Raw genomic sequence first — 24,208 nt, forward strand, 5'->3', positions numbered from 1 at the left:
TTGCAGTGCAGAGTCAATTCAAAGTCAGAACAAAGTCATGTTTGCAGTACTAAACGACTTTGCACTGCCATTGCACTGCAAACATACACTTTGCACAGTTCCGTGAATCAGGGTTTGTGTCAGCAGTGCAAAGTCACTTCTCAGCAGTGCAAAGTCGCTTTGAACCGTGCAAAAAATTCCATGAATCGTGCCCTTAGTGCTAGGCATGAAACGTCGGATGGTAATGACCCGTGAAACCCATCCACACACAAGAGGGAACTCAGTCAGACTGATCAGACCTCTCAAAAACAAACTTGCATACGAATGGTTCCAGTGGCAGAAATAAGATGAAGACAAACAATAGAAGGGTGGGCATTCAAAGGTGACCATATTCGACGCTGGGACATTAATGAAACCACACATTTGTGATATCATAAATAAGAATAATCAACAGAATATGTTATGGCACAGAGTATTCATGTTATGCACGTTCAAAGCCGTGCAGGAACCTAAGCTCAAGCATGCCAAATAGATTTACAGTATCATTTTCTAAAATAAAAAAATAAAAAATAAATCTTCATAGAACTAGTAGCAGCACCAGAGAACGTCTTCCAAATGAGCTTCCGCTAAAAAAAGTGTTTATATTTATAGCACAGCCAGAGGAATAACTTCAAAAACTGAAATGTCCACTGCAGCTTGCAACATAGTCCATCAAATCCATCTTTAAAAGGGCGTGAGAAAAGCCTGTAAAAGAAAGCATTCAAAAAGAAATTAGCACGTGGGCAGAAGTCTTCCACCCTCTGGTACAAAATTCACATTGCTGAACACAACTCACTGCCTACAAGTTAGGGCAGGTTTTGATTCTACAATGAAGCGGTTTTTTAGTATGATGTCTCCTTGTCTGTTCCATTGTTCTGTGTCTAAGTTCGCTCCTTCATCGCCTGGGACTCTGTCATGGCTCTGGTCTTTATTTCCTACTGTGTCTAAAGCAGAGGTCTTCTCCCTCTATCTTGGCTGCAGTCCTGGTCTTGATTCCTTGCCACATCTGTATTCTTAATTGTCTGGCTGCCATTGTTCAACTTTTGACAGTTGTTCTTAATGCATCTTTTATAAAGGGCATTGCTTTGCCAGGCTTGAGCCAGCCATCCGTTATCAGCTGATAAATAAAGGTTTCTTGATCCCTCCATGCTGTCTAATGTCTCTCTTGTCTCTCTGCTCCCATCTCCAGCTACATTGGTACAGTGTAATAATAAGCAAAGGCAAGTGAAGTTCAGGAGCGGGGAGCACTGCAACACTACGCTGCTTAGTAGGACTGGAGTGCCCCAAGACCATTCCCACTTCTGCTTCATTTGCTCCACCTCATAGCCCTAGCAATGAAGACCATGGTGACACGCAGATCCATACAAGCAAGCATGACTGTGAGGAATTGGATTCTGCTCTGCAGGAGTACAAAGATGAGTAGGAGCGAAAATGCCCACTCAGTCCTCACACTTCTACAAATCAAGAGCCAGCACAATCATAAAAGGTAAAACATGCACAGCTAAGAGATATACCTCCTTCACACCATCTGCAATAGAACTATATCGAAAACAAAACCCACCCATGTGGAAAGAGCATAGAACATACAACTGATATAAGATTGTAGCACTCTGACTATGAAAACTGGCGTATTAGGCTAATAATTAATCACAAAAAGGAAATGTATTTGAGTCAAACAAGTTGCAAAATCCACGTAACCACTCTCTGGGGCCCAAATGGAACAAGGGGGAAGTTATTGGTCAATAGTACCATTATGTGGTTCTTAGGTGATTCAACAGCATCAAATCTCAGCTTTGAGTAGTAGTGTGAGGGGATCAAGCTCAGTTTGGGTACAGTGGTTCTTGGGTATCCAAGCATCAAGCATGTGTTGAGCAGGTTCAAATGCAGTAGCTCTGGGTGACTCGCTGGTGGCTTTTGCAAGTTCAGGTCTGGGAACTCATCAGAATCTCTTTGAGTTTGGACCAGGTCAAGTCACGTTATAATCACCAGGATGGGTCAATAAGTGATGCTCCATTGGTTCGAGTCCACCGGCAGTGGTTGTTGAAATGGTGATCCTGGTGTTCTGATATGTGGTCCGGCAAAGCAGCAGTTCAGGGGCGAGTCTGGTCGAGTCATGGTGTAACCCTTGGTAGGAGAGGGCAAGTGACTCTTCAGCAGTTTGAGTTGGGTCCCTTGGTCAAGTGATTGATTTAAAATTAACAGATGACGGACTCAGGGAGGGTAAGATGTAGTGTGGAGTGGCTTAATGTGCAAGCAATTATTCGAAGGTTAGGAGGAATGCCAGAAGTTAGGAACAGTGGGATCCCTTAGGTTCGAAGGCTTAGAGCTCAGCCTCCATGGCATCACATTCATCTTTGATAGGAGCCCGACTGGTTTCAAAACAGGTTGCCAAAACATGGTTGCTTAGCAGATCTGGTCCTCCAGATGTTGTGAGACCCAATTCAGGGGCTTGAAGACATGTTGAGTCCATTCAGGGTCTGCTATCGGAGCCCTGAGAGATTCTGATGCCAAATAGCAGGTCCGGTTCCTCAGCAAGTGTCACCCACAGTGTGCTCTGAGAGTTGGAAGGGGGTGGAGCTCTCCTCTGCCCTGGACTGCTACTTCTTTACCTCAGTGGTTGAGGAATTTTGAAAGACCAACTCTGCCAAAAGAGGGCCAATTAATCCTTCTCAGGTGTTGGTGTAGAGTGAATCAAAAAAGTGGTGGGAGACCGCTTGTTTTAAAGGTAAAAGTCTACAGGTGATTGGACTAAAGACAGCCTTCCTTAGTTGTCCAATGCCTGATCTTGAAAGAAGTGGACTTTGCTCTCTGACATCACACCCAACGTGCTTTGATCCAGAGAAAGTAAAGGGGACAGGAAGGAGAGAAAGGCAGAGAGAAACAAAATGGTGGAAGTTTTCCTCCACTGTACATATGCCTCCTGACTACCTTAACCCTACACCCTTCATTTCCCACTAGGATCAAATGCCTTTAGAAATGCATAACTTAGGTGTGAGGATACTCCCATTGAATGGGAGTGCTACTTTGATGCGTGGCCCTAGGGCAGCTGCCTGGTGGGTGGCTGTCTCTGTTGGAGGGTGTTAACTACCCTCAAAAAGAGATCAAAGAAGAGGCATGGCCATTCAAGTTCCTGTCCTCAGCCTGTCTGGCCCGAATACACCTCACCTTCCATAGTTGAATTGGCTCACAGGTGCTGACATGTGTGATGATAAATGTAATGTGGCTGCAATGATCATCAGTAATGCCATGCACTATGCCTTAACCCATGCATAGCTTTATTTTAGCATTTAACCTGCCATCATCATGAGCTACTTATGATCATCATAGCTTTTGTGTCTATTGAATAATTATTTGACACTTAATCATAGGGTGGCTAATATGTTAAAATAAGCTATAGACTACATACATAATCTGTGGTGACCCTTGGAGACATACACTGTTGATTTGAGACTAATACCTACATCTAACAAGTTTGAACCTTGAAGACAAAATATGGGGTATTTCTGATCTTCAGGCGACCTAACCACCTCATAGATATCACATTGCCAGCTTTGTACATCCCTTTCCTCTTTGACCGTAAAACAATTGAATAATTAGGGTTTATAAACTGAAGTAAAAAGATCTATCTAGTAGTTACCCCACACACCCCAGAGATGCTTAAAACATATCCAGTGTAAAGATACTGGATCAAACATATGGTGGAAGCACAAATCCACTCTAACATTTGCATCCCCTGGAAGAAATTCTGCCCTCACTTTGATCTTACAGAGCAGACAAAAAACATGCAAAAGCTGTTGACAGAGCTGGAAGAGATTTGGATTTCATCACAGCCAAAATGTTATGTAGTGAACTGCAAACACATTGTTTACCCACAACACCACATTGCTAAAATGTTTTTGTGCAAGGACGTCAGATAATAGAATCAGTTTTCAGTGATGACTTCACCCCACCAATCCAAGTGACAAGCATTTGATTCTAAAATTAGATCTGAGGCCAAATAAAAAGTGGCCATGCCATTCGTGGCTTCCATAGGGTGAATGTATTAGGCAATAAGCCCCTGGGGCCTATCGTTAATGAAGGCTTTGGGGCATTACCATATGATGTCATTGCCCGCAGGCGAGGGGCTTATTGCCATTAATACCCCGGCCCGTTAGACCGGGGTACCAAAGGCATTTTTTTTTCTGTTCCAAAACGCTGCAGCATTTCACAACAGAAAAAATAAGTCAAATAAATGCCCGCCGGGGAAGGAAAAGCGTAGTCCCTTCTCACTTTCCATGGTGGCCTGTTGCAGATCGGGAGTGGACTTGCTGGGGACAAAAGTGTTCCGAGCGCGTCTGCTCTCAAAATAGACAGAAAGGAAGGTAAGTGGGTATGGGAGGGAGAAAAAGAAAGTCTGGAGTGGGGCTTATCTGATTCCCCGGCAAGGGGAGATGGAAGGTGCCGGCCGTGACGAGGCAGAGGACAGTGGGATTACTGTGTGGTAATGCCCACATTCTGAGCCTCTGCATTGGCTGGGACGCTGCCACACCTGCCCTTGCTGGGTACTATTGACACGCATGTACCCTTTCCTCATAAGAAAGTGTTCTCAGTTTGAATACCTGCGACTATTTTAGAGATTTCTTTTACAAAGGGGAGTCATAGATATCCCTTGGATACTAGAATCTAGCAGTAGTATGATCCTCGGGAATGTAAGACTAGTTTCCATTTGTCTTTGATAGTGTACATTTTTAATCACATGATGGTGCATGTAGGTCCCTGGAGATAATAACAAACCCCAGAAACGGTGTGTCATGGGAAAGAAGGAAAAACATGACATTGTGAAGGAGATTAATAATCATTCAATGGTTGCAAAACATGAAGGTGTCAGGAGCAGGTCTGTCCATGCCCCATTACCACTATGCAGGACAGCATTGCATCCTTGCCTGCATGATTGACTAACCTATTCAACAGTTCCTTCAGAACAGGCTATTATTCTCAGAACCTTAACAAGACCTGCATCTCCCTTCTACCCACTGATGATAACTTGAGACCATGAGATATCTCTGTTAGCTCCCAATGGCCACCATTTCCATCATCCTTGTCCCAAAAAAATAAGTTTGTTGGCAGACCATTGTGCAGTGCAGGTCTATTCATGTGATATTATGCATCAAACACACTCAGAAGCTCATTTTCAAATGAACCGTAATGTCAATGCAAGACGTAAAAGCATTGCCAATGGCTTTTACGCCTTCCATTGAGGCCATATCTCATTTTCATTCATGTGTATGGCCGAGATGAGGGGTGAAATGCAAATTGCGTTTTCGCCACCTCAATCCCTCTCCGTAATACAAATTCCCCAGCATGTGCACCCACATGAATGTTCATGCCAGCACAAATTCTGGGGACCCTATGGCGCATAAAGCCAGCAGACTACATACAGATCCATTGTACACATGGCAGGCAGGGTTTACAATTACCAAGCTTTTGCCCAGCACATTTGCACTCTGCCTTGCAAATTACCCAAATTTGGTGTCAGGGAAACGCCTGCGTGCATGTCTACAGGTAACACACACCACCATCCTAATTACTCACTGGAGCAAAATGAGCTCCTCAGAATGTAACTAAATAATTTGCTGTTTAGAAAGAGATCTACAGCCTTCCTATCTTCTTGACGGTATCTCTTAATTTAGTATGCACCATTCACTTACTGATTTCCTGTAAACATCCTTCACGTAACTGCCTTTTTATAGGCCCAAACTCATGGGTGATTTTTAAAATGCTGTGCACTTAACCTATCACACTCTAGCACGTGTCTCTCACCACCCACCTTTGCACTTTAGTGATCTTAATATCCATTACTTTAATGATTCGGATATCACTTACTACTTCCCTTTTCTTTTGGGGTGCCATGAATTGAGTGTGTTCAAAGTTGGTGATTCATAATGCAGACATAAATCAATGAACAAAAAAATAATAAAATAATACATGTGAAACATGCAATCTCTAAATCTCAAATTGCCCCTAAAAAAAAATCATCTCCATCTTGAAATGGTGACAAAGGAAACATCCATAGATTACCTTAGACTGATGAAAAAACTTCCCTTCTTTGTTACCAACGTAATATTGCTGAGAAAATCTGGAAGATCGTGAGCTCATTCTAGTGCTCCCTCTACAATAGTTCTTGGATCTCTGGAGATATATGAGCATGGCACAGAAAGGAGCACTAGAAATGTCGTTGATTTTAGGGCTGAATAGGATCATTGACACTCAATATGAAAAACCTGAACCATTTCCAGAATCTAATCTTCATGTGAAATCAGTATTAAAACACTTACAAAATCAATGTTCCCCCAACCAAGTACGTAAAATGTAGAGCAGGGGAAATTTCTGAAATGTAATCCTGTGTGAACAAGCTTGCAAACTGACTAGCTTGCTGCTCCTGGTCTCACTTAGGGAAGCAGCAAGGCATGGAATTGAATGGCAAAGATAAAGATTATTTGGATAAGCTGGATCCAAAGAAGCTGAGAGGATAGATTGTGTACCCATGAGGATGGCTCCTGCTTTGGTCAGCTGGGGCAGAGACTCATAGGTCGAAGAATCTTGATAAGGAGTCTGAGCCTTTTCCAAGGAGGTGACTGTAGACATGCATCTATCTTATTCCTTAATAATAATGTCCTTAAACAGAAATTCACCAGAGTCCAACCCTAGGTGGAAATCTGCCAACATACTAAACATAGCAAATACATTTAATAAGGTAACTGTATTCCATGGATGGCAGACAGATACATTTGCGTCACATAGGCTGTGAGAACCTTAGCTGACCACTCAGAGGAACACACGTTCTCTGCTAAATCCAGAACTCTTACTAATGCCTTAGCAGGAGTACTAGCTTCTGTCAATTTTTGTTGGGTATTTTACACACTTGGTGAAGAAAATTAAAAAAAACCTAGGGTAAACTCTGCGGGTAACGGCCACTTTACAGTAATGGAATTCTGTGGCATTCCAACCTCATCTTAATATGAAAAGAAGACAGTAACTCCAGCATGAGGTGGAATTGTGCATCAAGACCTTCATGGGCTAGAGGTGACCATTCTTCAGAATTTGGATACTGCATAGAAGAAGAGTGAAATATGATTGTGCCTCATTGTTCTTTGTACCGGAGAGGTCAATGGCATTATTTTACACACGTGGTTGATCCAAATTGGGTAGTGATTCGTAATCAAATGGGACTAACTCTTCTATGACAACATTTCAGATGATGGCCCTCCTCAACAGCCCTTGGTGATTAGTCCAGCTCTCTTGGCTGCTTAATTTCTGTTTAACACTAAGAGCTGAAAAGGAGAAAAGGCATCATAAACCTTAGACAGTGTTGCCACTATTAAATCCTAGGGGTGATTGGGCGGAGAAAGAAGAACACCACATTCATACTGATATATGTTACTTGTTTCATTGTTTAAAGGGATTTTCTACACAGGGATTTGCCCCTTTTATTGCAATATTTTTCCCACATTCCTGACCAGGTACTCGAGTGTCGACCCTACGGGAAGACATCTCTGCTATTAATCTTCCAATTACTAAAGATAAACTGGACAAAGAAGATACCACTGCTATCCATATGTCACCTGCTGTGGAGTCATCCAAAAAAATCTACAAACACATCCCTTCATGCCTGTTTCTCTGAACCTTGTGCATGAACCTGACTGGTTAGGGCAGCAGAATCACATGCAGTACCCTTTGGAAACACCACAAACAATTAAGACTACAAGTGTCAGTACAAATTCACCTTTGGTACAAGTCTGTACTACACGGTAAAGTGGTAGTGATGGCTGAGCAGCCAGACTTATCTCAAGAGTTGAGTGAGCAGTAGAACAAGTCACACACAGGACAAACAAATACAATAATTCAAACAAACACTTTACTCAAGGTTTCTGGTAAAAGAATACATATTTATTAACACAGTAAGTTTGAAAACATTACACTAGCAAGAGCAGCTCAAAATCACACACTAATATACTACAAATACACAATCAGTACGTTACTGAACAAGATCAGCACCCCTGAAGTGGGAACAAAATGGCACTTCAGATACTTTAAAAACGGGTAAAAAGACAAGGTTATAAGAATAAAGAGCCCAGGTACTTTCATAGGCAGGGAAAGGGTTTCAGTAAACTACAACCAGAAATTCAGTTCATAGGCCTGGGCCAAAGTCAATGGTTCAGAGTCTTTGTATAGGATAGATAGCACAGTTCTGGTAGTAAATGGTTAAGTTTTTGCCACAGATTTCAGAAGAATTTGGCTAGGTGAAAAGTTTGACAAATGTTTAGTGGGGGACAAGCCTTCGAAGTCGGGGAAGTTTCACAAACTTTCTTCGTGGCTGAAAAGATTTCCAGACCGCGTTTGCACAGTACCTTAAAAGTGAAGAAAAGCTGTAGCTGAGGCATGTGTTCCTGGCAGTTCGAGCAGATCTTGCTGTTCCTGAGCTTCAGTCGTGGGGACAAGGAGGACGTCAGGAGGTTCCTGCACTACCCAGGGATGAGGCCATAAACTTGGCAAAACAACGGTTTACGGTGTGAGTGCCTTAAAGACCACAAACTGGTATCCTTCCTGTGGCTATCCGGTTTTCCACAGCACTCTGCAGAAAAATCGAAAAGGAGGCGACAGTGTCCAGGCGGCTTACGAGTTGGTTGTTCCCACCAAACTCAAGGGAAGAAGTTAACCTTGAAGAGCTTCTTTTTTTTTTTTCATTTGCATTTGGTTCAAAATTCATGACAATTCATGTAGAACCTTTACAAAGTTTAAAATCTTACAGATAATCATTTAATCAATCAATACAGTTTAGAAAATAACTCTAATTCATTTTCAATGTACTTACAAAATTTTGCCACTTCATATATTAGGGGTTTATATGATCCCTGCATCATTCTGGACCACAAAACTTCAAGGCAGTCCTCGAATTCAATTTCCACAAATTTCCTCAATTTAAGTGTCCTAAAGTTCTTAAAATGCGGACAGTACAATATAAGATGTTTCAATGTTTCATAAGATTCGTTACATTCAGCAAATCGACATCCCACATAATTATTTGATTTATTCATTTCTCAGTTCTTAGTTCTTTCCCTAGTATGGTATAGGTTTAGTCTAAAACGGATATATGCCTTTCGGATATTTTCACAGGGGAATAACAAGACATGATCGTAACGTGGAATGCGCTGTTTTACATGTGTACCATATTCTTTATATAGCCCATAGGTCTTAATTGAATCAATTGTTATACACCAATCCATTTCAAAGAGTTTTTTCTTAGCAAAACCAGGACGATATTGAATATCCTCAACAGTAATATTTGCATTGTCCAAGATTTGTTGCATTTTCAATTGATAGTTAGAAAAAGATTTTGGAGTTTGAGAACCCAACATTTTATTTAGATCAATGTACAATGAATTAACTGGAGGATAATGAATCTTGACATAGTTAGACAGCTGTCTCCATTTCCAACGAGATGATAGTGCAACCAGCCCCAATTCATGCCGAATAATGGCATTTGAAATTGACATAGGGAGAAACATTGCAGATTTCAAAAGAGAGCCCTGTAAGCTGTCCAGTGCGCTTGCCATTTCACATAGACAAATATCTAATGTATACAATATAACACTCTCAATTTTTAATGTCATAAAATCTATTAGCGGGATTAAAGAGAATTTGCAATATTGGCTATAGATCCTTTTCATTTGGGACAATAGTGGTCGTGTTTTGTTTCTAATTATAATTGACCAAGCGTTAATGGAGTTGAGGGCTGATAAATGATACCCTAAGTAGAGAGCATTGTTCACACGACAAATTTGTGTGTTCAACATTTGCCATCTAAAATTCCCTCCTTTTGATTTAACTCCAAAGGTCATAATGGCAGTTTTCGCTGGGTTCGGTGTCAAATTATTAGCTTTTGCAAAAGTCTCAAATAATGAGAGTTTAGTTTGAAGTCCTACCGGAGTAGGGTCAAACAAGATGATATCATCAGCGAATGCAATCCATTTCAGATGAATACTCCCCACTTTAACCGAAAACAAATTCCCTTTTTCCCAATTTTCACCCATATCAGAAAGATATAAGTTAAATAAGGTGGCCGCCAGATTACAACCCTGTTTTACACCAATTTTTGTACATATGGGGGAGTAGTCCCACCTTCCGGAGAGATTCTTATTCTATAGGAAGTATTCGTGTGCAACTTAATGATCCAGTACATCAGCACAGTTGGAATCCCTATTTTCAACATTTTCTTCCACAATAAATTGCGGACCACCGTATCAAAAGCTGAACTCGTATCGATCATTGCTATATAAACAGGATTGGAATTTTTTTTTCTTTTACTCCCGAGATGACATGCGACATGATAAAAGCATTTAAGGTTGTACTCATGCTCTTCCTAAATCCAGTTTGATATTTCGAGTACATGTCATTCGCCGCAATTACTTTCTCCAATTCGTTTAAGAGAAGGATAGAAAAAATCTTAGCCTCAGTATCAATTAAAGATATTGGACGATAATTTTCCGGGAGAGATGGATCACCCTTTTTAAATATGGGTACAATATTAGCAGTTAACCATGAGGGTGGAATTTCCCCAGACCTAATGATAGAGTGAACTTATGGTTTATAATGCCAGACCACAGCACTGGATCCGCCTTATAAAGACATGGGGGGAGACCATCTGGTCCTGCAGCTTTTGAGTATGTCAACCTGGAGATTGCCCACATAATATCAATACAGTCCCACTTCAGCCTTGGGATTTCAGAGTATTCAAGAGAAACATCTGGGACAAAGCGAAAACTACAAGGCAGTTGGTATTTAGTCTTTATGAATGTTTGCCAAGTCTGCTCAGGAATACAGTTAAGCGAATACAATGCCACACATTTATTATTAGCTTTCAAGGTGCGCCAAATTACTCGTGTGGCATGAGCCAGAATGGCTGGAATTAATGTGCAATTTGCGTCATTGTATCTTGAAATACGAGCAGATTTCAAATTATGTTTTTAGGCTGATAATATCCTATTCCTCCTTGCCTTGCTGTCTTCGATGCCCAAGTTGCTTCTCTTTAAAGATCTCAACGCCCTATTCTTCTCCCTTTTTAATAATTTGCATGTATGATCATATAAGTGTGGATGTTGCACATTACTTTGTATTTTACCAAGTCGCTCGAGTGCTGTGGCAACTATATCAGGATAGTGCATGCGCAATATATATTCATAATTTCCCCCTGCACGTCTGATCCTCTCAATCACCGAGGAAATTTGTTTAACGACAAAATTGCAGATCCCTCAATTCCATCTAATGGAATGCAGGGGACGATCAATTTCGACCACTGCCAAGGTAATATTTGGCATGAGCGAATGACATTTCAGTTGACAGAAGGTAGAAAGTTGAGCGTGATCTCCTATCTCAATCTGTCCTATTACTAGGGGAGCCATATGCATGATAAGATTGTGAGATACAAATATATAATCTATCATTGAGTGAAACATACCTCTTGCCCATGTATTTCGTAGATTCATGCCATTTCTTACCATTAAATCCATATCCCACTCTGTGAGGAGTTCTCTAAATTTAGCTCCTCTACTATAAGAAAGAGTGGATGATTTAAATTTGTGGGTTTCAGTCAAATCTCTACAATCGCAATTAAAGTCACCACCTATAATGATTTCACAAGTCCGGTATCTACCAGATATGTATAATAAGCATGCGTCCAATTCATCCAACATCTCGTCGACTGGTAAGACAGCTGGATTCCAATATAGGGTGATTATCATAAGTGAAGAATAACTAAATGAGGGTATTGAGAGATGAATCCCCAGAATACTGGCAGATACCCAAGCTAATTCCGCTTGAGCCTGCAAGGATATCTTAACTCCAACCAACAGACCACCAGATGGACGTCCTAGCAAAGATCTTCTTGCAGGTGAGGTAACAGTTAAATACCCAGGAATTACGAATGGTTCAGTTTTCATCGTTTCTTGTATCATTATTATTGTAGGTAGATCTACGGGAGTTAAAGCAGAGTGCCACTTCATTAAGTTCACATGTCCGCAAGAATTCCAAGATATAATTTGCATATTCGTATCATTGCATAGCTATTTAGCAGGGGAGGGCAATTTTGGACATAAAATTGACGAAAGCATAGGTTCCAGCCATGGTAGCCCTTTTGTATTGGCTGCAAATTTCAAAATTTCCAACATGCCACCATCCAACCCTGCTACAAATTGTGAATGAGGCCTACCTGCTTCTTCTATCTTTTCAATGCCCTTAGCCGGTGCTTCCAGAAATATTAAAGCCTCCGACTCAGAGTCAAACATAAACAGCGTCAAACCCTCCTTTTTTATTTCCTCATGGTTAGACCAGATAAATTTCATAATAGCCTCAGAGGTAAGATAACATATTGCCCTGTGATTATTTACACTTGCCAAGGAAACCCTTGTAATATCTTCGGATTTGATTATTCTCAATTGAGGTATTTTTGAGAATACGGAGAATATAAAGGATCGATTAATGCGATTATCCGCCAATATCCTTTCATCCCCCTCAAATCCAATAATGTACTGTGTTTCCAATCCCCTATCTTGATGCCTAGTTAGAGATGTATTTTTTCGTGTATTTATTAATGTTGTAACCAGTGAAGATGCCCTAGTAGCCAAGCGGGGATTCAACTCAAGTGAAGATGCGCTCTTGCTGTCGGAGTGATCGTATTCTTTATTCATGTTAGTTTGTTTGTCAGATAAAGACCTTCTTAAAGGCGGACCATGAATAGATATGTAACTCGGTGCAAAGGGGGCATCCACATTATTTACTTCATTAATTGGTAAATTCCCAGGCTGGGTCCTGAGAGGTGTCTCAGCAATTCCCGCTTTTTTGCCTGGGCCATTTAGCATCACTACATTTCTCTTTTTATCGGATAAACAATTTTCACACCTTATTGAATCATCACGTGTTACATTCATTTTATTATTATTTCTATTTGCTACTTCTAATTGTGTTTCATTACTCACTGTGCACATATTGTTTACATGTGTACGATCATTCGGGACATTGCTACATATCTCGCTATAGGATTTCCTCATAGGAGTTTTTGGGGAGGTGCAGATTGCTTCATCTTGTTGTTTTGTTTGATTTTTTGAGGTACAGCATCTGCCTACTATAGGGAAATATTTACTTAAAGTGGCTTTTGCCGAGTTTTGAGCAATGAAAACTGTGTTAGACTTTACGGTTTCATTTTGCTGAGTTGAGTGATCTTTTGTAATAATCATAGGTATTTTTTGATGTAACACAGTTTTGGAAATTGAGGTTTTTTGAGATTTTGATTTTGCCAATTGTGAAGTACTAGTTTTTATGATTCCCGTGTTGGTGTGTACGTCATCGTTCAGTAGTGAAGGGGTGCCTAAATCTCCTCCTACTTTTTCCACTTCTACTTCAGTAGCAGATGCGAGGGCATACTGGCTCTCTTTCGACAACTCCTCCAAGTTGATATGCTCCTCATCTGCAATTTCTAGGATTGAAGTTGATTTAATGATCTTCGCTTCCCTCTTTCTTTTAGCAAGTCTTTTCACAGCACGCATGTGCATCCTTTTTGCCCGGCGAGACATAAAGGTTGGAGTTGTTTCGGTGTGAGTATTTTCAGTTTCCGTGTTTTTTTGTTTTTCAATTTCATCCAATAAAACAGAAGGACTATCGGGCGGATCTAGAATCGGAACTTCAGTAATAGGACTTCGCAGCATATCAGAAGGGCGTACTTTGTTAAATAGATGAGAAACTATAATATCGTTTAATGCGGTTATCGATGATTTAATCTCACTCAGATCGTTCTTGCAATTACACTTCAATAGCTCAGATGATACCCCATGTGATTGTCCAGAATTGTTACATTCTAGGTTAGCAGGTAGCAAACATTGCGTGCTTTTCTCATGACACTCATTCGTAACTACCCTTGATCTTTGGCCACCTGTTTCATATTGCAAAGATCTCAGGGTATCAATTGCAGTTATGAAGCCCTCAATTTTATCCATCTTGGAACAGAAATAATGCATAATTGCCTTTAGTTCTTTTAATTCCAAGTGGGTAAGTTCATGGCCCTTGTCAAGAAGATCTAGTATTTTTGTGATCACTGGAAGGGGGCTAGGAGATTGATGTTCAACACTACACCTCTCTGATATATTACCCTCAGGATCGTCATTTATAAACCTTCTTTGATCTTTGAGTTGCTCGGGAGAGTACAATAGAGCATGCGAGCTCCCTTCAGAGCTTCCTTCACGTGTTATTTCATTATCAGTTTTTGTAAAGCCCTTGCTATAGGCAGATTTAAAAATAGCCCTGTTAGATGATCTGTGAACCAGTGGGGTCATCATTTCAATAGATTGATTGACCTGTTCATCTAATTCAGCCATTTTCTTCATAGTTATTCTAAACGGGTCTTCATTAAAAGTGCAAGGTAGCAGTGGGGTTATGCAACTCCCCAAACCCACCCTAAGATCAATATTTACTTCGTCTTTTATGGAATTGGATGAAGTAGGAGTAGGATTGGCATGAATCTGGGCCACATAAGTAGTACGTGTTGGAGTATCAGTATGATTCAAATTATCGTCGTTAGCTACCCCAACTGGAGTGTCATTATCGAGTAGCTCATTGTCAGAAATAGTTCCTTTGTGGTCTAAAAGATCAGTATTAGTTTCAGTACCAGCTTTCAATATTGCCCCCATGCACCGCCCGCTACGCAATCCATTAGCCATAGTAAAAATAATAAAAATAGCACAGGTGCAATATATTAATGAAGAGACAGGGTTTTCAGCTTTGTTGGAATAAGACAAGGATCAATAAAGACTAATCTAGCTTTACACTCAAATTTTGATAAAATACCAATTAGCCCGGTGTGTGGTGAGCAACACCTAACACTTTATAATAAAATGTCAACAATTTACAAAAAAAAATGGAACCTCACCCACGCTCACCAGCGCTAGTTATAAAATCATGAGATCTCCGTGATCTAGCAGTATATGATATATTACAGTATTTTCAGAACTAACCGGAACGTAACAAGTGTTAAAACGATTGTTGGAGTGGAGCCTCAGGGATCAAAGTGACTATACACTGCAGTCTCCCTTCTGATTGTGCCGCCAAACAGCCGCACAACAGCCAATGGGCTTTTCGCCGTCGGGCTTAACGCCGCAAGGGTGGTTTCCTCTGTGCTTTGTAGTGGAGAATAGTCACGTGATAAATCACGTGTCAAGAGTGAGCTCCGCCTCCTTCAGGAAGCGGGCGTATGCCAGCAAGATCCCCTAGACAGCTTGCAATGCTGGAAGGATGTGATTCACCAAACGAACGTTCAGGCACAGGTAATTCCAGTAAAAACAGCAGCGCACGCCACTCGGGAGGTTTCCTCTGTGCTTTGTAGTGGAGAATAGTCACGTGATAAGTCACGTGTCAAGAGTGAGCTCCGCCTCCTTCAGGAAGCGGGCGTATGCCAGCAAGAGCCCCTAGACAGCTCGCAATGCTGGAAGGATGTGATTCACCAAACGAACGTTCAGGCACAGGTAATTCCAGTAAAAACAGCAGAAGAGCTTCTCTATCGATGGATGTTCAGGCAATTTGGACCTGCAGCAGGGCTTCACTGGTCGTCCAGGAGTTGCAGCATTCCTCTTCCTTCAGCTCGTCTTCGGTTCTTTCGTTCCAGTGGTTGACTCTGCTTTCCAAGTCCCAGAGACCTGCTTTTAAACAGTTTTCCCCCATTCATTCCAGCCTGGCTGTCACTCACACAGCAGGGTGGCTGTCCTTGCTGGACAGCCAGCCGGCCAATCATACCACAGTGCATTCAGGTCTCCTAGGAGACTAAGCACAGAGAGTTTCAGGCACCTCCCTCACATCCTGTCCACCCAGACACTCAGGCGCCAGAGGAGGGCTTCAGCACTGAAGCCCATCAAAGGCCAATGAACAAAGGGACCAAACCTGGTTTGACGTGCAGAGACAAACGCAAGAAGGACCTTTCTTAAAAGAAATGGCGATAAAAGATGACCAGAGTCTGTTTTTACAGATAGGCCTCGGGCGCCATATTAAAAAATATGGCTCACCCGATTTTTAGCTACCGTTGTTAGCGGTCGGGAAAAATAATGGTAGTTTCATCTAAACCACTTCCACCAGCCATTTAAAGTAGAAAAGGGTAACATTTGACTGTTACGTGAGTGTTTTGTCTCAGGGGAAGCTAGGCAACCCCTCCGGCACTCTATAGGAAGATAGTGTGTGCTGGGACTGTAAATTTAAAGAGACTAGTAAAGTCAATTTAACTTTACATGCTCTGGGAATCAGTAGTCAGTCCCAGAGAAGGTATTTAAACCATGGGATGTCTGAAAGACATCCCTGTGCCACTGCACTGTAGGTGCTGTGTGACACACAAATAAAGATGATGCCTATGGAGTTGTTTTATAACTTCATAACCAAAGAACACAAAAGTAAAACACACATCAAAATACATGGAAGAGTGGGAAAAAAAGGCTCACAATCTCCCCAGGTAAAAAATCAAATCCTAGAAATCCAGCCAAGTTGCTGGGGGTCTCAAAAGGTAAAGGAAATTAGCACATTCTTGATAATTCTCCCTAACAGGAGCAGAAATAAACTGAGAAGACATATCCACAAGATGGGATTATTAGATGGAATGAACATTATAGAAGATTGATTACACCTAAATGTGTATATATTTAGGGAGATTTACATGTCTAGGACTGCAAGACTTATCCTTGGCCTCAAGCCCAGTGACTGCATCTCTCCAGCCTTAAAATCTCTCCACTGACTCCCGGTTGCTGTGAGGATCAAGTCCAAGACACTATGCATCATCCACAAGGCTTTCCGGGGCCTGCAACCCCTCTACCTCTCTCTCCCTAAATACCTCCATGCTAGAGTGCTTTGGTTGTCTAGCTCTAACTCTCTGGAGATCAGACGCTTTTCGAAGCAGAGCATGGGGGTAGATCTCTCTCCTCTGCAGGTGCCTCCCTCTGGAATGCTCTCCCTGCCACTTCAGACTGGAGCCAGATCTCCTTAAGTTCTGGAAGCTTCTCAAGACCTTCCTTTTCTCTTCTTCCTTCCCTCTCCCCCTCCACCTGCATTTTCCCTTTGGGGCACCTTTCCTGTAGCCTGGATGACCGGCATCCCTGTAGCCCTTCTACCTCACACTTAGCTTGTGAACTTGCCTTCCCCTGTGGCCTCCCATGGCACTCGCTTTCTCTCTGGTCCTTGGGGCCTGACCAACAACCCCCCTCCTCTCTTCGCTGCACTTCTCTCTACTGCACTTACACCTTCTAAATTTCACAAAGCCTAGTAGGATCATTTTTGTTTTGTCCTCCCTTGTTCCCCACCCTCTTCACTTGTTGCACCTTGAAACACTTGTGTATATGCGCATTATAAATACCCAATAAATAAATAAATCAATAAATAAATAAAACATTAACCAGAAACTGCAAATTAAATGTAATTATGGGATGTGAAACAAGGGCTCTGTCAGAGTGTATTAATTATTTCATTTTTGTGGTGTTAACTTTATATGAACATTTGAGTTATACGAGGAACACCTCTCTAGCACTCCATTTAAATGTATCACTTGCTCTTGGGATCAAAGAGGTCAAACATATATGTGCTAATTGTAACCATGTTGATCAGTGAAGGGATATAAAGTCATCATAGCCAGAAGAGATACAACCTTCCTTGGCAACACTAAGTCATAAAGTGTTGTGCTTTTATGATGTGCAGAGTGTTTTGTAAAGCAAAATATAGTGAAATAGGAAAACAAACAGAATTATGCAATAGGAGGCACATAGCAAGTTGAATATGACATATACACATTGTGAGTACAGTTAAAAAATATCATATGTCACTGGATCGCAGCCAATTGAAGGTTTTGTGTCTAAAGCTGAGGAAGATTGATCAGTTCTGAGAGAGAGAGTAAGTGTGTTCCAGGATTGGGCGGCTTTCACTGGGAAGCTGTTTCCTCAAGATTGTTTTAGCTTGAATCTGGGTATTTTCAGGCAGAAGGAATTGGCCGCTCTAGAGGGGCAGGTGGAGGTTTTTCTCACAATTCTCTCCGTTAGGTAAGGTAGTGATGCATTGTTTAAGCATTTGAAAGTAAGGGAGACAGTTTTTAGCAGAATTATGTCATTTATCTTCAGCCAATGGTGTTCTCTTCTGATTTCTGAAACATGTTCTCTATTGGGTATGTTCAGAGCAGTTCTTAGCGCATTATTTTTAAAGATTTGGATTTTGTGTAAGATATACTTGTTGGCACCTAAGTATAGGGTGTTACAATAATCCAATTTCTATAGTATTAGTGCATTTGCAAGGATAATACAACTAGCTTTGGATAAAACCGGCCTACAAGCCCTGATGAGCTTGCATGTGTAGGCGGTAGATGATGCCTTGGAATTTAACTGCTTGCTTAAGATTAGAGTGGAATCAAGGTAAAAACCTAAAGTTTTCACTTCATTAACTACTTTAATTGTAATTCTATGTTGAATGCAGAGTAGTTGGAATTCAGTTTGTTTAGGTTGGCCGCTGATCCAAGAATCAGGTGCACCATTTTGTCGTCATTCAGGCAGGGGCCATGGGTTGCCATCCATGCCTGAATGAGGAGGTAGATTTTATTTACCAAAGCTGTGTCCTTGCCATAATTGCTGAAAAGGGGAATGAGGATCTGGGTGTCATCTGCATAGTTAGTGTAGGTGACACCCAGCCTGTCCAATTTGTCAAACAGGGGCTTTGTAAATATATTATACATAGTCGGCGATACACAAGATCCGTGTGGAAAGTCACATGAAGTCTGGATAGGGTCTGCAGATGCTGATGGGGAGAAGACTCTCATCGTTCTGTTGTTTAAGAAGGATTGGACCCAAACTATTGCGTCTCTCAAAAAGTGGGCAGCCGAGGCCAGGTGATTGCACAGAGCTTCGTGGTCCACCAGGTCGAAGGCGGCCAACAGGTAGAGGAGGAGTAGCATAACAGTTTTCCCTTTGTCGTTGAGCTCATTTGTAAAACCAAATATTATATGAAGAGGCCTCGTATGTTATCATTAGTAATTTGTTACTCATTTAGTGATTCATTTATCCATCATTCATTCTGAGTAGTGACATTAGTTATCCATTATCCATGTTATTCAGCCATTTGGTTTGCTAGAGAAAGAGGCCCTGTTATATGAAGGGCCTTGCTTATACATGTTTAGACATATGTTATTATGTATTCAATTAGACACACGCATGAATGTGAAATGAAATTAAATTATATTATATTTATATCGCACTCGTACACAAGTGTTACAGAGCGCGACCAGGCAGAAAGGGAGGGGAACAAGGGAGGAAAAAAACAGAAAACATCCATCTTACTAGGCACAGTGACATTTAAGAAAGCGCATGTGCATGGGAAAGGAAACTGGGGGAAAAGTGTAAGGAAAGGGGGGGCTGGAAAGTGTGAAGCAGAGGAGAGAAAACATAAATAAATATTAAATAGAATAAATAATAAATAAGGGCTTTCAACCATGGTAGTGCAGCCAGCAAGTGGCAGGTGAAAGTTAGTCAGAAAGGTATATATCTGATAAGAAGAAACTGGGAGGGGGACTGTATGGGTACATATACAGAACCCTAGTGCAGATGGTGGCCTGGAGGCAGTGCAGGAGGGTGGCAGGGTGAGCAGGTACCTGGGCCCGAAAGAAAAGAGGGTGGCCAGGTGCACAATGTCATGAGAAGAAACAGATCAACAGGGGACAAGGGGGGGGTAAAGGCAGAGGCAAAGAGGAAGGTCTTAAGAGGTTTCCAGAATCGAAGATATTTTTCCTCAAGTTTCAAGGTGGCCGGGAGGCTGTTCCAAAGGGAGGCACCAGCCAAAGACAGGGATCTACCCGCAGTTCATTTTTTTGCAAAATGACTAACCCTGAGGGAGTTAGAAGTAGAGGAGCGAAGGGCTCGTAAGTATTTACAGAAGGATAGTTGAAGGTATTTTGGACCCAGGCCCCAGAAAGCCTTGTGGACAATGCAGAGGGTTTTAAGTGTAATCCTTGTATCCACTGGGAGCCAATGAAGAGATTTCAAGGCTGGAGAGATACAATCCCAGGGCTTGAAGCCAAGCACAAGTCTTGCAGTCCTGTTCTGGATTAGTTGTAGATGGCGGAGAGTGGAGGCAGGTAGATTTAGAAAGAGGCTGTTACAGTAATCCAGTCTGGAAAGAACCAGAGCTTGGGAGATAGTGAGCTTTTGAGGGAAGGAGAGGAAAGGCAGAGTACCTCTAAGGAGGTGAAGTAAAAAGTTAGATTTTCTGGAGACATCAGAGATGTGTATAGAGAAGGAAAGTGTAGAGTCAAAGATAACCTCAAGGTTCTTAGCCACGCAGGTGGTGGTGGGAGGAGGGCCAAGGGAGGCCGACCAGAGAGTGAGAAGAAAGGATGGAGATGGTGTACCAATAAGGAGGATCTCAGCCTTGTTGACATTCAGACATAGATCCTTGGCGGCACACCAATTTTGAATGGCGATTAGACAATCGGAGATGAGAGAAGGAGAGGAGGAGGCTGAAGGAAGCCTGAAAATGAGTTGGGTGTCATCAGTATAGCACTGAAAAGTTGAGCAGAACATTGAGATGCAGTATGCGAGAGTTGCCAGGTATTGGTTGAAAAACCAGAGCGAGAGCATAGACCCCTGGTGGACACCACATGTGGAGAGGGAGATAGAAGATAGGAAGGACCCAAGTTGTACCTGCGAGGTTCGATCAGAGAGAAATGAGGTCAGCCAGGCCAGAGCCTGATCAGTGATACAGAGGTTGTCACGAAAACGATTGGCCAGGGTTGTACGGTTGACCGTGTCAAACGCAGAGGAGAGATCAAGTAGGATGAGGACAGAGGGAATGTTAGAATCGAGGTTGGAGAGCAGGTTTTCACGGATGTTCAGTAGAGCAGTTTCCGTACTTCTGGCACTTAGAAGTATGCATTGAGTGAGCCATGGTATAGTGCTTGGTTTGCGAGAGAATGAGTGAAGCACTATTGAGCATGTAGCTGGCTCCTAAGCCATTCTGAAGAGACACATAGAGAAGCACCATGGTTTGTGGAGACATTGTTTTGGTACACTGTGGTTCATGGAATGTGTAAACAAAAGCTGGCATGTAAACAGAGAAGGCTGTAACTCTTGGCCTAGCAGAAGCGAATGAGAAGGAAGCTTATCAGGCCCTGGGTTGCTCGCAGACAGACAGGAAGGTGGGGGCATTCACAGGCAGTGAGTGGAGCTTTGCACAGACATAAGGATAGGGGGATTTCAGTGGAGAGACAAAGGGATTTGTAGCTTGCAGAGAGCTGACAAGGGAGAAATGGGAGCATGGGAGGGTGTTTTGTAACACATACGGGAGAAGGCCATAGGATGTACAAGATATAATGAAATGTTGTGGTGACTAAGAACACACTGGACTAGAACAAGACATGCGTACACAGACCTTCAGGTGCTGTCCGGGTTTTGAAATGTTAGTTTGAGAGAAGAGAGTGAATGCTTAATGTAACCATAGAGATTTATGTATGTCATTTGACACTATGGGCCTCATTACGACCCTGGCGGTACGGGGTAAATGGCGCCGTAAAAGGTGCCGGCGCCATTTACCCCGTACCGCCTCATTATGAGGTCCCCTCGTGGGTCAAACCAGGCGTGTTTACTGGGTCCCGCAAGGGGAAGAGGGAGCAAACAACAGGCCAACTCGTAATGGCACGTTGTTTGATCCCTCTCCCATTCCCATTCAGCCCTATGGGGGCTGAAATGGAAATGGGGAAGGACCGGGTTCGGGTCCTTAGAGGGAGGAATTACCGGGCCTTCCGAACTCGGAATGGCCCGGTAATTCCTCATTCTGAGGACCCGGACGCGATTTCGGCGGCAGCCATGCCGCCAATAGCGGCATGGCTACCGCCGAGGTCGTAATGAGGCCCTATAACTGGAAGCCTGAAATGAGCAGTAGATAAAGGCATTTGGGAAGCTTTTGGAGAGATGTTTGGAGAGGTGTTTTGGCAGAGAGGCTTTTGGAGAATCGGCTGACATGCAGCTTGGGGAAGCATTCTGGGAGAGCAGATGAGATCGATATGGCAGAGCTTTGGCAGGAGCCTAGAACACTGAGGGGCCAAGGAGAGAGGCCCAGACAGAGGTTGTGCAGGGACTGGCTGGCTGCAGAGGGAGCTGGAAAGGAGAGGTTTGAGTCATGCTGGGAGCTCTTGGGAAGCTCAACCATACAAATGGGGAGTATTGCTGATTGAGTATGAGGCCTAACTGATTGATAAGACACGTGTAATGGGGAATTAGGACAGACACTCACACAGAGCTTTTGGTTTGATAGAAGGGGAGATCAGACAGGGATTGTCTCAGAGAGAGAGTGTGAAGTGTGCGGATTGCAGAGGAATGCTGAATGCTGACACTTGCCATATGTATTTTGCTATTAGAAGTTGTTATTAGGCATGCATTGTTCTTAGCATTATAGATCCAGCAATAGATCCAGCAGGACAGTATACGTGATATTAGATTGCTTGCATATAAGCCAGTATGCTTTGCTAGTACTGTTTATCATGCACACAGAACTGTGCATGAATAAGTGTTTTTATATTTGATTCATGTGTTTTCTTTGTGTCTTATGTCATTTCATCTTGTGTCTATTATTAGCATTAAGATATGTTTGTGTGTCCATAGCTAGCAATTTGGCAGTAACACAGTGCATAATTGCCCTGAGATGCATTTGCAGGGGGGCCAGAGTGGTCCGCCCCACATGAGGTAGATTCTTTGAAAACTAACACATCAATTTGGGTTTTTAGGTCGATTAGTGCCGTTTCCGTCCCATGTTGTGGCCTGAAGCCAGATTGGCGGCAGCCTAGGTGATGGTTGGTCTCAAGGTAATTCTGTATTTGCAAGTATGCTATTCAATTATTTTGAAAAGGAAGGGCACTGTGGTGATAGGCCTGTAATTTTTTGGGGATGGAGGGGCCCAGAGTCTGTTTGTTAGCAATGGTAGGACCCAGGACTCTTTAAGGTTGCTTAGTACAATATTAGTTGCAAAGGATGCATTAATTAGTTTTGGGATGAACGGCGCTAGGTCTCTTGCTGCATCTTTGATTATTTGGCCGGGACCATTGTCGCCTTGGCAGTTAGAGGCTTTCAATGATGAAATAATTCATTCAGTTTCATGGATGGATATTTTAGAGATTGTGGCACGGGATTGGACAGGGTGGATTTTTTATTAGCAATTTTGTTTTGGAGTAATGTTATTTTGTTAGCTAAGGCATTCTGTATGCTTATGCACCATGGTTTGTCCCTGGGCATGCTGTCAGTAGGAGGAATGGGGATTCCATTTCTCGTAGGATCACAAATAGTTCCTTGGTGTTGGAGCTGGCATTGGTGATTCTTTCATTGTAAAGGTCTTTTTTGTACTAATTATTTCCTTTTTGTAATTGTTTGCAAAGTCGGTTTAGTGCAGCTTATTTTCGTCTGAGGGAGTGTGACACCATAAGGACTCTAGTTTTCTTTTTTGTTGTCTGGGGGCTTTAAGTTGTGGTGTGAACCAAGTATTCATATGTGCACACTGTTTACTTCTGCGCATTTTGACAGGTGCAATAATGTCTATGGCCTTAGAAATAGGGCCTCATTACGAGTTTGGGGGTAACCATGCCCTTAATACTGGTCCGGGTTCCCTGAATGGGGAAATACCAGGCCATTCTGACCTTGGAGAGTACGGTATTTCCCCATTCAGAGAATCCAGTCCCGGTCCACCCCCATTCCCATTTAAGCACACACAGGGCTCAATGGCAATGGGGAGCATGCTGACAACAGGCCCGTTAATGACAGGCACGTTGTTAGCATGCTGGGCCGCTCGCGGGACCCGCTAAGGACATCTGATAAAACCAGGCGTCCTGAGTGGTTCCCGCGAGCGGACCTCGTAATAGGGTGGAAAGGGGTTAATGGCTCCGGCACCTTTACCTGTGCTGTTAACCCCTTACCGCCCCTCCTCGTAATGAGGCCCATAGTGTTGTTATATGCCTCGATGAGGAAGTTGGGGTCAGAGGCACTTGGGATTAGGTTGAGTGAAGGTAGGAAATGTGGTAGTAGCCGATCTGATGTAATGTTTTTTTGCTCCTAGTAGGAAGAGGTGGTGCCATAACTTTATCTCTGGCCAGTTGTATGTTTATTGCTAGGGTGAAGGC

Source organism: Ambystoma mexicanum, chromosome 11, assembly GCF_040938575.1.
Source record: "Ambystoma mexicanum isolate Mex_15411 chromosome 11, UKY_AmexF1_1, whole genome shotgun sequence".
Classification (NCBI taxonomy): Eukaryota; Metazoa; Chordata; class Amphibia; order Caudata; family Ambystomatidae; genus Ambystoma; species Ambystoma mexicanum.